The 20,334-nt window shown below is 27.4% G+C and overlaps 1 pseudogene; it reads left to right on the forward strand.

Moving 5' to 3' along the window:
* Positions 1–12,015: 12,015 nt before the first annotated feature.
* Positions 12,016–13,500, forward strand: LOC129291404 (fasciclin-like arabinogalactan protein 10; annotated as a pseudogene).
* The last annotated feature ends 6,834 nt before the right edge of the window (positions 13,501–20,334 follow it).

Genomic DNA, 20,334 nt, shown 5'->3' on the forward strand with positions numbered 1-20,334 from the left:
ATTTTTTAAACTTTGTGACTTGTTGAGTGATTTTTTTTCTTACATTTAAACACGAATAGAATTATATTGTTAACAAGAAAAAAAAAAATCCAATGGTAGTGAAGGGCTAAAGGTCCCAAGAGGGGAAGAAAAAATAAACAATGAAATTCCTGAACAACTAAAACTTTATTTATCAGGGCCTTCACTGCGCTAGATATTTATTCATGCTAAATAAGTAAGCTTTGCTAGCATCAATTATTGGTTTCAATTAGAGAGGTCCAGATATTTTAGGTATATGAAAAAGTGTTTATGAGAGTATTCATCTACAGTTAAGAGAACAGTGTCTATATATTTTTTTAAAAAAATAATTCTTGTAAACTAAATTCTAATGTGGGTTTTTTTCCAAAAAAAAACTCATGTGGGACCCATAAAAAAAAGTATGGGAACCATATTAAAAAATATTTGTAATATCAAATTCATAATAAAAAAATAATATGAGGCTAATACTTTTAGTAATGTAGGAGCTCTACTTATTATGTGTTGCTTGTATTTTGTGTATGGATAAGATAATTAATCATATTATAAAATATAAATTTAAATAATAAATCATAAAATAAATATCTTATTGCCAATGAAATAAAAAACTTAATTCATATAAATTATAAAAATTATGTGTATTTGATGGATAATTTTTATTATTTTCAAATCTTAACTCACATGAAATAACAAATTATATAAAAAAAATAATTTTTATTTTTATTTTTTAAAATATACATGATAGTAAATCATAAAATAAAAAAAAATATATGGGATAAATATTAGCTTATTTTCTAAAACAAATTGTACACCGAGAGATTATGTACCACTTAGTATAAAAATGATAGGTAAAAGATCTATCATGAGTAGATTGTATTTTTTATATGTATAAATAATATAATAATATTTTTTAATTTTATTTTTAATAATATCATAATTAACATGTATAGTCAAAACTTTAATATGATTTTTTATTGTAGACTAAATTATGATTTTTAAATTTTAATTTATGTAAATCACAAAATATGTTACTTTGAGTCAACAAAAATAAATTATTTTTATTTTAGCTTTTAAATTGTCACCCTCCATCTATAGTTGAATAAATAGTAAAATAGATTTTTATTTAAATTTAAATCTATATAAAGTAACATATCACAAGTACACAAAAAAAATTATTTTAAAATTTTCTTTTTTTTTTATGCTTACCTTTCAAATGATATAAGATCCTTACAAATAGTCAAAAAATATCTCAAATAAATTTTCACACAATATTTAAAAAAATAAAAAAAATATTTTCGTGGATCGGAACAGGTTAAAATCTAGTTTTCATGTAAAGAATCACATTTTTGTTTGAAACAATATGATTCTTGCTCAACAGAATTGCTAAACAAATCATGGCTGATCATGTCAAATGTGAATTGTCTTCTTTTTTCCCCCTTTGGGCTAGGCATCATCTTTTATTTTTTTTTAATCTTAAAAAACACGTCTAGAATAAATGCATTCAAAATTCAAGTGAAAAGGAAAGGTCATGATATGGAATTACTGCAAATGATTTTCGCACTCACTGATAAAATTTACTTCAGTTTTTTTTTGGCCCAAAAAAAATAGTTCAATTAATGAAAAATTGATCATAACATATAAGATTGTGAATTTAAACTCCACTGTTGATATAAGAATTTTATTGATAGATGATATATAAGTATTATTAGAGCCATTCATTGAGCTCAGAGGCATGTCTTGCTTTGATGATTTTCTTGAACTCAACTCATCTAAATTTTTTTATCATAAAAAATTGTTTTGTTATCCAAAAAAAAAAAACCACGCACATGATGGCCATGAAAAAGAATCATTTCTTCATGTGTGGTCCAAGATGGTCATACATTGTTTAGGGAAAAGGGAAGTGACTTGCGTTAAGAAATGGCATGATTAACCCGACTTGATATGAAATAGAATTTGAAAAACAATAAATAGGAAACATCAAACAAATTAAATATGGTTTAAAATAAGGTAAATGAGTAAACCTTTAAATTATAGGTTTAAAAGCGTTTAAAACCCTAAACTTATTTTTTTGTATAATATTTTTCTTTAACAAAAACTGTGCAATTTGACTCCTTACTTCTGTCATTAACAAAAGTTAATTTTGATAAATAATTGATAAAAAATGACAAAAAAGAAGAGATCATCAAAAACACAAAAAAATCCAAAAATTACAGTAAATAACTCAAAAATTACGTACAATGATCAAAAAATGAAAAAATAATCAAGAAAATTACTTGATCATTTTTTGTGAGTTTTGATATGAATTTCTATAATTTTATATGTCAACTAAACACTCAAAGTTACATTTTTGTTAATATTAGGGATTATATTATATTATTTTTAAAGTTAAAAGAGAATATTGCATAAAAGATGACTTAAAAGTCTTATAAGCTTTTACATCTAATTCTGGAGCTAATTTTTTTCATTCACCATCAAACTAATAGATCATATTTAATTATTAAAAGTAATAAATCCCCATATATATATATATATATATATAATTGCCAAAAGATCATAAGAGCCTGACTGCAATAACAAATTGAGCAGATATGATACAATATAATAATTATATGTTATGTATAGTATAGAATTAAACAGCCTCATTAGAGAAAAATAGACTTTCAATTTAAGATAATAATTTGTTCACTTAACTTGTTAATTGATTTTCATTAAGAGCCAGCTTAGATTAATTTAAAAGAGCATGACCTTCATCCATAAGTAAAAACCAAAGGGCAAAAGAAAGTGTGGTTGTTTTTAGTCCCCATTTTTGATGAGAAAGAGTGTTTGTTGCGGCAAATGGAAACCTCACATGCTTCTACTTCAAGCCATCATTCACAATATTTATTGGGCCCTAGTGGGTAATAAAACCCATTATGTATTTTCTTTTTTCTTTTTTTTGACCAACAACCACCCATTAATTAAGAGCACTTTTTTGTATTTGCATTCAATAATGGCAAGTTGGAATGCTCCAAGAAAAAGAAGATTTACCTTAGGAATCTACAAAATTAAATATTTAGGTTAAAGAAAAGTTAAGGTTTTGTGAAATTATTGTTGAAAAAATTTCAACAACATGAAATCTAAATTATTAATAAACTTTGATCAACTACCAGTCAACATTAGATGAACATTGCCGGCAATAGTGCCTATAACTTCTCATAGCCGAAGGTAGTCAAAGGATGGTTGGAGGCAATTGATGGCTGGCTTGAAACAACAATCAAGAGACCATGAGTTGAACTATGAGGACAATGTGGATGACCTTGATAGTTAAAATTCTCATAAAATTTTTGGTTCAAATCATAAAATCATAAATTATATAATATAAAAAATGTCTCTAGTAAAAAAAATATAATTTAAAAATATTAACACATATAATATAAATCAAACCATTATCTAAAGTCCATATCAAACAATTTTTTAAAGTTTAGATACATAAAACATTGTCCAATATTAAACAATCAAATCATTCTCTAAAGTTTAATTCTAGGAAAAAATAAGACAATAAGAACTAAATATTTATAGCAAGATAAAAAATATCAAACAATAAACGAGTTGGCATGTTTAGGCTCTTAGCCCATTAGGTCTTATCCTGATAAGCTTTAATTATGTGAATAGCACAAATCTTATAAAACAAGTCTTAATTATATAGGATGTTATAGAAGTGAAATGTTGGAAGCATGGCTTGCTATATCAAAGGGAAAAGGGGTATTGTTGAAGGCACTGACAAAGGCGATTTTGACTCACCAATACCTTGTTTCAAGTTTTCCAAGAAGGTTTGCAATGAGTTCAATGCTTTGTGATTATGGTATGTGAAACTATGGATGGGAAAGGGATCCACTGGGATTTATTGACATTAGGCAAGAAGGAAGGGGTTTGAATTGTTGTATTCTTTCAAATGCCTTGAACCAACTGTGAAATGTTAGTTTTGAAATTAAAGATGCTAATGGATAGTTACTTCTTGAAATTCTGTTGTAAACAAGTGTTATGGATGGTGCAAGCAACATGTTGGAGTAATGGAGGACAATTGAACAAGGAAATGAAATAGTAAGGGTAAGTGATGACTCGATTGTTAATGGATGGTGGGAACCTCCTATGAAATGAGTTGCGAAAGTTAATTGTAATATTTCATTTGATCCTAAGATAAAATATAATAATATCATACAATTCATATAAAAGATTCTTACTTAATGGACTAAAACTTCTCGTTGTTTCATTTGACCCTGAAAAGGGAGTGACGGATATAGAACTCAAAAGGAGTTATTCTATTTGCTAAAAATGAGAGAAGGTGTCGGTTGGCTTTGTTTTTATGTCAGAAGAATTGGCTACTAAAAAAAACCATTTATTAGATATAAGGAGATGAAACTATCAAAGATTGTGGTGGAAATGAAAATGAGGAATTATAAGGAAGGCTTTTTTAGCATGAACAATAAAGGATGTGAAAGGATGAACATTTCTATTGTTAAAGACTTGATGGAGTTGATCAATAATCTCTTGAATTATTCTTTATCTTTGGTGTGTATATAAGGGAATTGTGCTGCTAATTGTTTAGTAGTAGGTGCTACTAAGAAGATGAACTTGAGATGGTGGGTGCTATTTAGCCAACATCCCTGTTGCATTGGTTATAAGGAGAGACCATAAGGGGTTCCAAGACAATGTGAAAAGGAGAAGGGATACAAGCTAGAGCCAAGAATACAAGATAGCTTGCTTCTGTGGGCTAGCCTATAGTAGGCCAAAATCTGGTGAGCACAAGCCATGCGAGCTCACTTAAAAATGAAATAGTTTTCACTAACCTAGCCTATTTATTAATGGGTTGGTAGTATAACCCATCAAATTTTAGTACTTTTTAAAATTTCTTCTCCTTTTCACTCTTATCTTCTCCTTCCTTAAAAGCAAAATAAATCTAACCTTTAAAAAATATAATATAATATTGCAAATACAAAATCATAAGATTATTATTCTTCACAAAAATAATAAATACTAGGTGTGTTAGAGATGTTAAGTCTCAAAGACGACTATAGAGTTCTCGAGCTCCTCTATCATAGTTTACTCAAATATAAAAATGTAAAGGGATTGGAGAATAAGGTGTTTTTTATTAATGGGTGTGACGTACAAAGTTGCAATAATCAAAACTTGAAAGATTGAAAATAATCCTAAGCCTAAACTGTAGGTTGGATAGGGAGGTGCAGTAAAAAATTAAAATTTTAAATCTCTATCTCAATATGGATTGAACAAACTTGTTTTAATCAAAGTGAATAGAAAAGTTATCTTTTGAATTTCAATTCTCATGTGTGTTCTTTTCAAAAGTTTGGATTTCAGGAGATGACAACATAAATCTACTCCCTCTACCTGTATCCATATAAATAGTTCTTTAACTCAAACAACATGCTAACGCTCTTAATGTCTGTTCGTCTTTAAACATTGGTTTTTTTTAAAGTGTTTAATGGCTCTCAAAGTATTTTTTTTATCATTAAAACTTTTCTAACTCTCTAAAAAAACCTAAAGCACGTTCCTTTTTTATCTTATTTATAGATGAGGGTTTTTCTTACCTTTAATGAGCCAACAAAAATATTAGATTAAATTTATCTCATAAATAAAATCTATAATATCATATCTAATTTAAATTTATCTTATAAATTCAAACTATAGAATTGATATGATATTCTCTCATATTATGTTAGTTATTAAATTTAATCTATCATATAAAATTAAATTTAAAATTAATATAACATAATATATATATATATATCAGATATACATATTATATTATATAAGTATGTGTGTATACAAGAAAATACACATATATGTATGTGTGTGTGTGTGTGTGTCAAAAATAGATATATTATATTATATTTTAAATTTTATATTTCATACAAATATATATAAATATTTATTAAATAAATATTCAAATATATATATATATATATATATATATTTGTTTACCTTATATTACATTTATTGAATCTAAATATATTTTAAATTTAATGAACTTGAATATCATAACTCGAGTTGAATAGTTCTTGTGTGTAACCCTATAGGCTTATATGAAATTGGTAATAGGCTAATTATGCTATTAGACCATAAATCATAAGTGATTTTTAGCAAGACATTACAACTACTCAATTCATATGGGGATTGATGATCTAATACAACCTATCATATAACTGTATCACATTTCTTTTGTCACACGATATTTCGGTCAAGTGTGAGACATAGAATTGTCATCTTCTTTACCTAGCCATTACTTTTTCTATCTCTGAGTCGATTGATACAATAATGGAAAAATCCTTTTCACTATAATATGGCCATATATTTTTTTCAATTTTACTCATTGAGGGGCCTAGTAATATCTCTCAATTAACATGAGGAACAAATTCCATCTTGACCACCCATATTCCTCTACATGAATATTACTAAATTCAATAATAGTCTTTATAATCACTGGTCAAAAGTAACTTTTGACTAGGTCAATATTCAGTGATCATCATGTAGGTAACTTTTGAAATAAACTTATGACTTGTACTATATAGCTTTCTCATAACGAGTCGGTTTAGCACCTTGTACTCTTTCAAATGCCTACGACTTTGATTTATATCTATAATTAATCAAAGTCATACTAATATTGTTTCATCTATGATCCCTCATAGATGATCGATCAAGAACATTTAGAACAATCATTGTAATTTGTCCAAGAATACAATTATTATAATGAACATACAATTGATATGATAACAAAATAAAAAATTTATTAAATAACAATATGTATAGTATAATGATTGGTCTTATGGCATAATTTCCAACACTGTAAATACAAGTGTTCTTAAGAAGTACAAATGGGTTCTAATAAATAACAATACGATATTGTTGCTTCCAATGATCCCTATAATCCTCACGATCCTCAAGTCCTTTTATAAGCATTTGACCGAGACCATTGTATCCGTAATTTCCAAAGCCCTTTCATGAAATATTAGCAACAACTTAGCATAACCTTGCGAGATTTAGCATAACCCTGCGAGATTCGTGGCACATCAAATGATAATCCCATATCCACTCAACGATCTCCGATGTCCAATTGCCCTAAGTCTTGAGGATTATGTTGAGTTCGTGCTTGGCACAACCCTTCTCCTAAAAACAGAATAGGCAACATCTCTACTTACATCTTGGGCTTGTAGCTCTATCTTAATTTTGGGCTGATAGCTTCACTTTAAGACCAAACAATTACATTTTTGTTAAAAAAATGGTTTGAATAAGAAATTTGATATATCATACAAGGTTTGAAAAAACACTATGATGTTTAAATAATGAATTTGATACATCATAAATGGATTAAACAAATGAATAAAATTAAAAGAATCTAACTTAAAATAAAATTTAATTGATAATTAAAAAAGCATATGCTTGGCTCATAGGCAAGCTCGTAATGGCTAATTTTCTTAGCTCAACCCACCTATTTTGATAGACTAGTGAGCTAATAACCTGCAAGTTCAGCTCATATTCTCAATTTTAATATGAATTGTTAGTTTTGTTTTTCTTGAAATAGGTTGTAATATAGGGTTGATATATTTGTCTGTTTACTTGGATAGATTGTATTGATAAGGTTTTGCTTTGGTTTTGGCTCTCTATACATTAGTGTGTACTTACTTTTTGAAAATTAATAAAATTGACTTTTTGGGCAAAAACAAAAGTCACAACTAATTATATCAAACTCTCACCCAACAGTACTTTAAACCATGTAAGAAGAGAAATTTTTTATGTTTTATAATATTTTATATTTTAATTATTAGTCAATAAAAATTATCATGTTTAGTCACAATGTCGATGACATAGTTTTGGGTAAAATAATATTAATTATTTAAAATACATATGAATGGACAGAAAAATCACTTTAGCGTCAAATGATGATGATGGAATAGTTTGTATAATGTTGGAGAGATTATATCATATTAAATAGGAAATTAAAAGTGGTCTTCTGAAGTTTGAAATGTTTTTAAAAACTGAATGAACATTCCTATGAATTTAAATACAAGCTTTTTTTGATCAGATAAGGAATTAAAAGTTGTCTTCAAATTGAAAACGTGCATGTTTAAAATTTGAAAAGTATGTCCAAGGATGAATATATTTAAGTTCTTACCAATAGGCATTGATTCTAATGAAAAAGCCCATGACCATTTAATTATGATATTCATGTTTGAGTTTGTGTAAATGTGAAAAAAGTTTTTGAGAGAGCTACTTTCAATTAACCCCAACAATGTTCAAGTATGACTCAATCAGATAACCATATCAAAACATATATATAAATCTTTTCTTGAAATTTATCAAAAACATATATTATCCTATTACTATATATTTGTCTGATAAATCGTCGTCATCGTCGTCGTACTACACATGGCTCAACTTGAATAGGAAGAAAAACACAGAATTTTGGTTTGACAATGTGACGAAGCTAGATGAAGCGTATGTAACATACAAAAAACTTTTTTCCCTTTTTTTGAGGTTAGACAAATAATTTGAATATCTCCATGCACAAGCAAAGGAAAAGCTTTTGGGGAGACAAAAGTAGCATAGTCTTGTTGGGAAAACTAAGAAATGTATTAAACTACGCAAAGACCAATAAAATTAATGGATTCATAGGCTGTTTGTTGTGGGACATGAATGAAAAATAAGGATGCTTCATGATTATGGTTTATGTGCCACCCACTTCCAATTCTTTCTTGGATCATGCTAAGCACTATCCTTTCATTAATTATTTTGTGAAATTACGTATCCGACCCAAGATGTGTATAATTGTGTATCAAAGAATTTGGCAAAAAATCAATGATCATGATCATCATCAAGTTTAATGAGGTTAATTAACAATTTATTGCCTTTGCTTAGGTTACAATTACACGTGATAGCATCACCTAGCCCATAGTTTAATGAGGTTTATTACTGCTTTATCAAACCTTCTTAAATCATGAAGATAGAATTAAGGAGGTTGAATTTAGAGGGAGGGATTAATCCCTCACAAATTAGCACACAAAAGATTTTTTAAGAGATGTGCTCAAATTTACTGGAACACGATTGTTTCTAGCAAAAAAAAAAAAAGTCATACACAATTAAAAAAAATGTGAAGATGGATTTTTGTTAAGTATGATATCCAATCCTATAAAAAAATAACTTTAATCTTAAAAATAATTATAATTTAGATATCTAGAATATTTAAATTAAAATTTAAAAAATGATATTTTTGTGAAAAATTATACTCAATTAAGTAATAGTTCTAGGGAATTTTAAAAATTTAATTTTAAATGAATTAAATTACAGTTGATACTCCGTTAAGTTACTATTAAATATTGTCAAAATTACAACTTTCATATCTCTACAATATTTTAAGAAACATGAATAATAGTTTCAAACAAAAAAAAGATACTTCTGATAATTTAAAAGAACACAAGATATAATTTTTAAGATTATTTAACATTGTCATTGTCTAATTACTAATACAAATCTTTAGGTGAAATTCCACCCCCCCTGTTTCTTCTCATGTTAGTTGCATGCCTAAAAGTCTACCACTTAATTCTTATCTTTATCATCTTTATTTTTTTCCCGACTCCTCTCTCTACCATACTAATGACATATTCATTCATCGAATTGTATAAAGTTGGAACTGTCTATGGCCTATCATGTGATCCAACCTTTCCAAAAAGATCATGAGAAGACAAAAATTAAATAAAAAGAAAAAAATCAAGGCATTAAAATTGAATTTATGACGAAGATTTCGCGTATAAACATGGTTTACTAATTCAAGTAAGGAACATAAATGCCTTAAGAAAATGAAAAATTCCCAAGTTCAAACTCGGTATAGACTATAGAGTGCCTACTACGATTTCATTCTAATTCAGGGGAATACCATCAAAGATACCTATACTATTTTAATATCAAAGAATGACTCCTTAAGGTTTTTCTTTTGGGGTGGGAGGACATAATTATTCCTATAACGTTTTTATAAGTCTTGTTTCAGTATAAATAACAATATTTTCAGCTATTAAAAATTTGCATACCTGATTAACAAGTGAATGTTTATTCATATATAAGTTATAGAAACTTATAAGCCTGGTTTATTGTTTATAATCCTTATAATAACTTGTCAATGGTCGAATACTTTATTGTTTATATGGGAATAAGACTTGTAAAATTAAATTAAACCAATTAATTTTTGTAATTTATTCATGAACGAATGCCTACTTGTTAATTACATGTGATAACTTGTTAATAACCAAATGTTTTGTTATTTATACTAGAGAAGCAAGACTTGTAATGTTAAACCAAACCTATCAAATTTTGCAAATTGCTCATGAACAAATGTCTATTTATTAATTATGAATAGTAACTTCTCAATAGCATTGGCAAAAGAAAAAAAAATACTTGTCGACAGCAAATGTTTTGTTGTTTATACTAGAGTAAAACTTGTAAAACACTACAAGGATAATTAAATCTTTTCTCCCAAAATTTTATTTTTAGATAGGTTCTCGGGTTGCATTGATATTTCATATTTTTAGAGTCCTTCTTTGATATTAAAACACTGCAAGGGCCTGAAGATAATATTTTCCCTCTAATTTATTCCATCATATATAAATATAGGATATTTTCTAGAAAAATTGCTTAATTTTAAATATAAGACATTAAATATTTTTTATAATTTTTTAATTACACCCTTATTTTATTTATTAATTTTTTTAAAAAAATTGCTCAATTGAAATTTCAATTATTATTAAAGCAGCTATATAAAGCATTTAATTTAATGAGAATACAATTAAAAATATAGACAAATCAATATCTAGGTGATAAAATATTTAGATTATTTGATTTCTAGAGCTATAAAGGATTACTATTTATCAGTATCCTATACTTTTTACCTTTTCAGTTACAAAATACTTTTAACTATTTTAAAATAATCAAATAATAATAATTATTAATTTATTAAATATGTCTTAAAATAAAAAAATTCTAATACTCTTATTAAAAATAAAAACATATAATACACAATAAGTTATAAAATTAAATTTAAAATAAAGATAAAATTAAAAATAATAATAAATAATCTTTTATAAATATTATATTAAATATCAAATAATGCTTTTATAAAATTAAATTTAAAATAAAGATAAAATTAAAAAATAATAAAAATAATCTTTTATAAATATTATATTAAATATCAAATAATACTTTTACTCTAAAATAAAGAGCTGAAGGTGTCATCATTTATGAATAGTGGGAAGTTATTTTAGTGAGATTTGAAAATTAATAGCAATTAATATTTATATGAATCTGAAAGGACATTGATTTTGCTTCATTAACGTCGTGTCAGCTTTAGAAACCTCCAATGGCATTTCAAATCAAACATTTCCAATACAATTCCATTTACGAAAACCACCTCATTTGTAAGAAAAAATAATAATTAAATCTCCAAACATTAAATTAATAACAATTAAGTTTTAAACAAAATCTTATAAAAAATAATTTAAAAATATTAAATTATATATTTGCAAATTTAGTGATTTTAATTGTAGATAAAATATTTATAATTAAAATTTTTATTATAATTATATTGTTGTTCAACACAGACAAATTGTATAAACAGAAATATTTAATTTAATTTTTTAAAAACATTTCCATGACTTACATTAATTTAATCTTTGAAACTTATCTTTTAATCGCCCTATTTCCAACCATAGTTCACCTTTTCAAAATTTTTTATTAATTTTATTTTTTTAAAAAAATAAAAATTAAAGTCTATTCATGTCATCCACTACGCGAAGGGCCAAAGAAGCAAATTATATGCACCCCTTTCACTTCCAGCTGTGACCAAATCATTCTTGTCTCTTAGTGTGTCCCACGTGGCCGCCTACACTTAAATCATAACTAACCATAGTTAAAAGTTAACTTAACCCACATTCATCTTTAACTATCAAATCCACCACTTCGCACTCTTCACACTCCACTACTCGCAGCTTTCCAGCATCTTCTTCTTGCTTTTCCGTTTTTCATCCATGGCTTCGTTCCTTTTTCTCTCTCTCATCACTCTCACTGTAGCCGCCGTTGTCTCCGGTCACAATATCACCGACATTCTCGCCGGCTTCCCAGAATACAGCCAATTCAACAGCTTCCTCTCCCAAACGAAGCTCGCCGACGAGATAAACAGCCGCCAAACAATCACTGTTCTGGTACTGAATAACGGCGCGTTCTCTTCACTCGCGTCCGGCCATCCCCTTTCCGTTATGAAGAAAGCCCTTAGCCTCCATGTCCTCTTGGACTACTACGATGGTCAGAAGCTTCACAAGATCTCTAATGGCACTACTCTCACCACCACGCTCTACCAGACCACCGGAAATGCCCCTGGAAATTTAGGCTTTGTCAATATCACTGACCTTAAAGGCGGAAAAGTCGGCTTCGGCTCGGCGGCTCCCGGATCCAAGCTCGACTCGTCTTACACCAAGTCAGTTAAGCAAATACCGTACAATATATCCGTGCTTGAGATCAGCGCGCCGATTATTGCGCCGGGGATATTGACGGCTCCACCTCCGTCTGCTGATGTTAACATAACGGCGTTAATTGAGAAGGCAGGAGGCAAGACGTTCGCGTCGTTGCTTGTTTCTAGCGGCGTGATTAAGACTTACGAATCCGCCGTTGAAAAGGGTTTGACTATATTTGCGCCGTCCGATGAGGCTTTCAAGGCGCGTGGGGTTCCCGATCTGAACAAGCTCACCAGTGCTGAGGTGGTCTCGCTCTTATTGTATCACGCCGCGTCGAAGTACCTTCCCGTGGGGGCTTTGAAGACCAGCAAAGATCCAATTAGCACATTGGCGACAAACGGAGCCGGGAAGTATGAGTTCTCGGCGACCGCCGCAGGCGATGCGGTTACTCTACATACCGGGGTTGGCCCCTCCAGAGTCGCCAGTACGGTACTGGACTCCACTCCTCTTGCTATTTTCACTGTCGATAGCGTGCTTCTTCCGACCGAGTTATTTGGTAAGTCGCCGTCGCCGGCACCTGCGCCGGAACCAGTGACCTCTCCAACTCCAGCCCCGGCATTAGCACCGAAAGCCAAGTCGCCTGCTCCGGCTGCTGCTTCACCACCGGCTCCTGTGGGAGATACTCCGGCTGAATCTCCAGCTGAATCTCCGTCGTCGGAAGCGGACCGTGGCAGTTCGGAAAGAATGCCGGTGCTCACATGGAGGCTTCTACTGTCTTCGCCGTTTTCGTCGTCGTGATATCCTCCGTTGTCTTATCCTGAATTGTAATTTGACTGAGACCTCGTGTGGTATTTTTCCTTTTTTAATTTAAGACTTTTGAGTTGGTTTTAATTTTAATTTTATTTTAACGGTCCTTTATCATGATTTTTTAATTTAATTTTTAGATTAATAATTTATGGATGTGAATTATTATGAATGTAATGCAATGTGAATTGCCATACCTTTATTGTTTTCATTTTAAAAAACATGTCGGTGAGATGTCGTTGGTAGTTTGATAATTTTTAATGCTTAAAAAATATATTTTACCATTTTGTGATTTCGAAAATGTGTGTGACTTGTGAGGGAGCTTGAGTGAGCCCTCGTGGAGCAATCCAAGTGGGTCCTACGTGTTTCAAATTGGCGAGCCGCTGCTAACGTCTCTTCCAGAACCGTCTCAGATATGCTTTTGTGCGGCGAACGGTTTCAGTTGCGCCTTCCAATTCGAATCATCATTTTTTGGAAAAATTAAAAAAAATCAAAAAATAATAATAAAATTTTTTTGAAATTACGTAAATGATATTTTTATTTTTTAAAATATCATAATATAAATGGAGGTTTTAAGATTTTTTTTTTTCAATAACTTTATTTAAGGGAGAGATTATTTTATTTTTATTAAAATTAATAAAATTTAATTATAATTTTTATTTAAAGAATTATAATTTTTATTTTATAAATTATAAGAGTTAAATAAGAAATTATAATTTATTAAATGTAATTTTATTATTTAAAAATAAAGTCTAACTATAATTTTTATTTAAGAAATAATAATTTTTATTTTGTAAATCAAGTTAAACAAAAAATTATAATTTATCAAATATAATTTTTATTATTAAAAATAAATTTTTAAAATAATAAAATTCATTCATAATTTTTATTTAAAAAATTATAACTTTTCTTTAAAGAATTACAAAAATTAATTATGAAATTATAATTTATCAACAAGAATAAAATGATCTTTTCTTTAAAAAGTTATTGATAAATAAATTTTTAAAATTTTATTAGTATTATGACATTTTAAATGATCAAAGTATTATTTATATAATTTAAAGGAATGTTACTGTCATTTTCCTAAATTTTTAAATTGTTTGTTTCATTCAAATTAAAAAATCTATATTATACACACACACTATATGAATATATGTTTTGAATATTCGTTCTTAAAATCTCTTTTTGATTCATTTGGATGCATATCCCATATTTCTTTTACAATATGAAATTAATTTTTAATAAAATATAATTTTTTATATATTTAAATATTACTTTTACATGTTTAAATATTTTTTATTAAAATTCTTAATGAATACCTTTGATGCATATATGATGTTTTTTTCACTACATGTGATTGATCTTCAATAAAATATAATTTTTTTCTGTATATTTAAATATCACAAACACATATTTGAATAAATGAAATAAAAATAAAATTTTTTAAGGGTGGTCGCATATTATGAAAGAAGAGTTACATGTAGTTGAAGATATCGGCATATGGTCCTAAAATATGACATTAAGTGTAAATTTTGAAAATATTTAAAATAGTTATTCAAATAAATAGAAACTAAATTGCATTTTTAAAATATCTAAAATATATATTCAAACATAGTTTTGAACTTTGGATTTGAATATTATACTATTGTTATGGTTTCACAATGTTACAAATATATATTCTGAACATTTTTTTTATTTTTTATGAAAATATCAAAGGATATTTTTCTGATAGTGTTTGAAAGACCAGTGAAATAATTAATGGAAATGTAAAGGGAAGTTAAGCAAAATTCCAACTCAACGATAAGACTTTCATAGAAACGATGAAGAAGATTGTTGTGAGATTCACTAATTGGATTCATCTTTAATGATAAGAAGATTTTTAAAAAGACATGATCTTGGGAATAAAAGACAAGAATCATTCCGGGATCAACACTCAATAGTAAAAATCCTAAATGTTATTGGGGAAGGAGGAGGGATGAGAGATGAACTTGAAAAGCACGAGAGAGACAATATATGAGCCCTAGGTTCAAATCAAGAAAGAAGATTGTCCTTCTTTACTCACTTTCTCTTGCATTGTCTTCAAACCAAGACCTTGACACTTGCCGCTATCATTGCTACCGCCATCACTGTGAGACTCACAACCACTTGTCACCACCATAAGAATCAATAGTTGTTACCCAGAACAATGTCAATGTCACTGTCAAAAATTGCAGAGGAGTGGGAGAAAAGGTCGAGGGAGAGTATTTGGTGGGCGAAATCTTGTCATTTTCATCTTCCAATTGATGACACTGAAAGACCTCATCTGAGAAATTTTTTCAAGTCATTTTAAGCAAATAAATATCTAATGATGTCTTTTTTAACAAATTTTTTAATACTTTTTCTGTTTAAAAATATAAGATATTTCTTAAGTAGTTGGGTGTTCAAAAATATAAAGTTTTTTTAATCTTTTAAAATATAATCATTATTTTCTTTTTAAAAGTATCTCTATTGATAATGACTTTATATTTACTGTTAGATGTTTAATAGGGGTAAATATAGAAAGATAAAATTAGTTGGAAAGTAAATAATTATTTTATTGGGGGTAAAATTTGATTAAAAATCTCTTACATTTTTGAACGGAGAGAATATAATTTAGTTTTTATAATTTTTAATTAAATAAATTATAAGAACTGACTTGTATGTAGTCAAAATTTAAGCACCAAAAAATGAATTTTACCCGTAGCATTTATGCCCTAGTCCAGTTGTTTTTGCTATTTCAGTTGGTTATGAGATCTAGTTGACAAGCATGTTCAAATCAATTATCTTTCAATTTTTTTTTTCAACTTATGACTAGAAGGTGGCAAAAAAAAAAAAAAGCTTATGACTAAAAATTATACAATCAAACTGGTAGTTTTTGTCCAACAAAAAACTGATAATTTGCATGGATTCTAAAATAAAATGCAATGAAAAAGAAAATAGAGTGAAAAATGATGTTTTATGAGAAAAATTGTCTCTTAAATAAAATTCATAATAAAAATTAGTTTTATTGTTTTTCATGACAATGAGGAACTATAAAGGGAGGTTGGCAGCCTCTCCTCAATGTGAGCATTGGTTTAAAAGAAAATATTTTTTTCACAAAAAAAAAGAAAAAGAAAAATGGAAGATTGATATTTAGGTCCCAAAATGTTAAATTAATAATATTAGGTTATCAACAAAATATTTTAAAAATTAAGTAATAAATATCAACTCAAACAACTACAAATATAAATTCTTGTATTTAAATTGAAACTTTAGAATTTGTAATCATCTAGATTAATATTTTTAATTTATTTTTTTTTAAAAACTTGTTGGAGACTATTATTAATTTAATATTATGGTACCTAACTGTCATTATTTCAAAAAAAAAAATCTCTATTGATTAGACTTGTAGAGATCTTACTTATTTTTATGGGAAAATTATAATTAGGTCTCAATAAAACAAATTAATTTTTCAGTTCATCTATATGTTAATTTTCAAAATTTACATATTCAATTTTGGAAAAATAAAACTTTTAATCCCTCAAATTTACCTTATTTATTGATTTGATCTTTCAAGTTTAATTTTAATTGATTTAGTTTCTTATATTTTCTTAAATTATCATGCTATCCATTTGAGTTTTAAAACACAAATTTACTTTCAAATTAATCTAATATACAAAGTATTTTGATAACTTTGAATGCCTATGCATTTTTTTTTGGGAATTGCTCACATATATTCTTCTATTGGAAGCAATCTTATTTGAAGTATGATCAGACATTAAATATGAGCAACCCTTCTTATGAAGATTTAAACGTTCGTTGTAGGGCTATTTTTGGAGGAAAAGGAGTTGATCCTATTGAAATTAACATGTTGGTGGATTATTCCTTGAATGAGTATGCTAGCTTAGGAGTTGATTGCAGTAGAGAACGTGTTCATAGAAGTGTAAAGCAACAAATGACTTGGAAACTGCCTTATAAAGGAGAAGTGAAGATTAACGTAGACGTTTAATAGTAAGAATGGAATTGGAGGTATTAGTGTGATTTGTCTTGATGATATGGGGAATTTTTTAAAAGGCACTTGTGAGAAAGTTGTTGGTACTTTTGCTTTAATGGTTGAAGCTCTGGGTTTTAGATGGGCTTTGGACTTAATTGTTAATTTTGGGAATGTTTGTGTGTGTGTGGAAGGTGATTGTAAAATTTTGTTTAGAGCTGTAGAATGTAGGAATTTTCAGAGTTGTAAATGGACATATTTGGGTATTATCCAGGATATATGAGTCCTTAATAAAGAATTGTTGTCTATCTCTTATTCAAAGAGATTGCAAAAAGGCTACGGATTTCTTTGCAATTGAGGCTAAAAAGATGATAGATCCTCTTGGTGTGGTGCTGTTACTTCCATTTTTCTTGGCTTATTTGTTGTTTCTTGATAGAGGAAGGGCTTTTGATCTCTCTGATTGACCTTTTAATAATTGTTTTATTCGTATTGATATTGGTTGAATTGTTTTGACTGTCCTATTTTTTTTCCTTTTCTTTGGTAAACTATGTGCTAGTTTGTATTTTAGATTTCTTTTAGGCATCGGCTATTAGCAAGTGTAACTGTTTTTTTTTTTAATAAAATTGGTTTCTTTTTTGGCAGAAAAAAAAACCCTTAGTTGGATGTGCTTTGATTAGTTAGCATGCATATGTGGTTAAATAAAAATTAGTTCTCAAATTAGTTTATTTTTTGTCAATCAAATTATTTATGTTGTGTTTTGTTCTTTTACTTTTAAAATTTTTGAGTTTGCTTTTTTTCCCCTAACCAAATAACCGCACTTCTTTTTGTTAATTTATATAACTTGTAGTTGTCATTAATATTCTATTATATGTTTCAGCAGATTTTATCAATGTTAATTTTTATTGAAATAATAAAGATCAAATCAATAATCAAGAAAAAATTAATGGATCAAACTGATAATTGAAACAAATTTAAAGGACTAAATTAATAAAAATTAAATTTGAGGATCTAAATTGATAATAGAGACAAACTTAAAAAATTAAAAGTTTTATTATCCTTTCAATTTCAATATTTATAGGAAGATGAGATCTATCGATATTTAATTTTTTTATATGAGATTTATATGTAATTTTTTTTTAAATATAAGTGATATTGTGATCTTTTCACTTACAGAAGAAAATTCACTTCCACTTTTTTTTTTTTGGCTTAATTTTCACTGGTCATCCTTTACTTTGTAAAAACGTGATGGATTTGAACAAACAGAACATGGAGTGTCCGTCCCTCAGTTTGTTTGCCCCTTTTTTTAAGGGTTTTGTTTTCTTTGTATTATTCCCCCAAAAAAAAAAATGTGTGAGCATGAATATAATTGTCAATATTACAAAGCAAACCAAGCCACGAAACATATTTTTGATCTACAAAAATCATATCGGTTAATTACGCTCACTAACCTGTTAGATGGGCTATTTATATGGTTATCATAATCAAGATTTTAGTAAAAAAACACATAAATATATTCAGGAGATATGATATAATCCTTCAAATCAAAGAATATTATCATTCATCATGAAAAAATATATATTTAGATTATTTGCAATGTGGAAAATCATCAAAACCAGATATCTTCTTTATGTAGTTTACTAAATGGATAATAATCTTTTTTAAAAGATGTACTTTTTTTTATAAATTGAAATATAGTTAAAATATAAGGAGAAATATTAAATGAACAAAAACCAGATTGATCTAATTAAAATATAAGGGGAAATATTAAATGAACAAGAATAAAATTGCAACACTGAAACTATAAAAGAAATTGAAATATTGAGAAAGAAAGATTGTATGAAGCCGTTAAAAAGTTACATTATTTAAATGCTGTGAATAATGCAATTAAATATATATTTTATATTAAATTCAAAAGTTAAATATTGGGCAATAAAAAAATTTGGGAAAAATAACCATTTTGCATAAGGTCAAAAGTTTACTGGTGAAAAAAAATCTTACTGAAAGAGTTATTTTCAACCAAGCCTTAACAATATTTAAATTTAATTCAATTTATCAATGTTAGAGCCAATAATTTGATCAATCTCAATGAATTATCTCAAAAAAGTCTAAAAAATTATAAAATCAAGCTTAATAAAGTAATGTTTTTTAATGTTTGGTAGCTCAAATAGGCATGAATACTTGAATAAAAAATATTACATTTTTAAAAATATATTAAATATTAATTAATTTTTTAAATTTTAGACCATTTTATACTTATAATATATATAATAATAGATATTTTATAAAAAAAATATATTGTCATATTTTTTTATTTTAAATCCATAAAATACCTCAAACTAATATTTAAAATGTATTTTATTATTATTTTTAAATTTTAATGCTTACATATTTTTTTAAAAAAGTTTGAGCCTTCTATATTATTAAAGTGTTCAAAAAATATGTTTCATATTTTTTATAAAATATAAATAATTAATTTAAAATAAAAAATTAAATTCTAGAATGATGTCTAAAGTACTTAGACTGTATCATCAATCAATATTTAATTTACACTGGAATTACTTGGGCTTGAGGGACCTAAGAGTGGGCTCCCAACGTTCTCGCTTATTGGAGGCACAAGCTAATATGGGTCCCTTAAAATGGTTCCAAGAGCTTTGTTTATATTTTGTCCCCTGAACATCCAGCTCGTCATTAATGCTCTCCTTAGATGTAGGAAAAAGTTGGGAGGGAAAAAAAAAGAAAAAAAATAAAAAAATGGAAAGTAAATAAAAGAGCGGGCCTATTTAAAAACCTGCTATGAAAATAATTTTTTATTTTTTAAAACAAGAAAATAAAAAAATCTATTTGGTATCGTGTTTTTAAAAAAATATTTTGGAGAATAAAAAAATAAAATATTACTCTGAAAAATAAAAAAAAAAAAACTTTTAGATATTTTGTGATTATTATTCTGGAGAACAAGAAAAAATAAAAAAATATTTATTTTTATTATTTTTTTTTGTTCTCAGAATATGTTCTATAAAATACCAATTCTTAAAATAATAAAAT

Source organism: Prosopis cineraria, unplaced genomic scaffold, assembly GCF_029017545.1.
Source record: "Prosopis cineraria cultivar Desert tree isolate PC_DT_omini unplaced genomic scaffold, ASM2901754v1 PC13, whole genome shotgun sequence".
NCBI lineage: Eukaryota > Viridiplantae > Streptophyta > Magnoliopsida > Fabales > Fabaceae > Prosopis > Prosopis cineraria.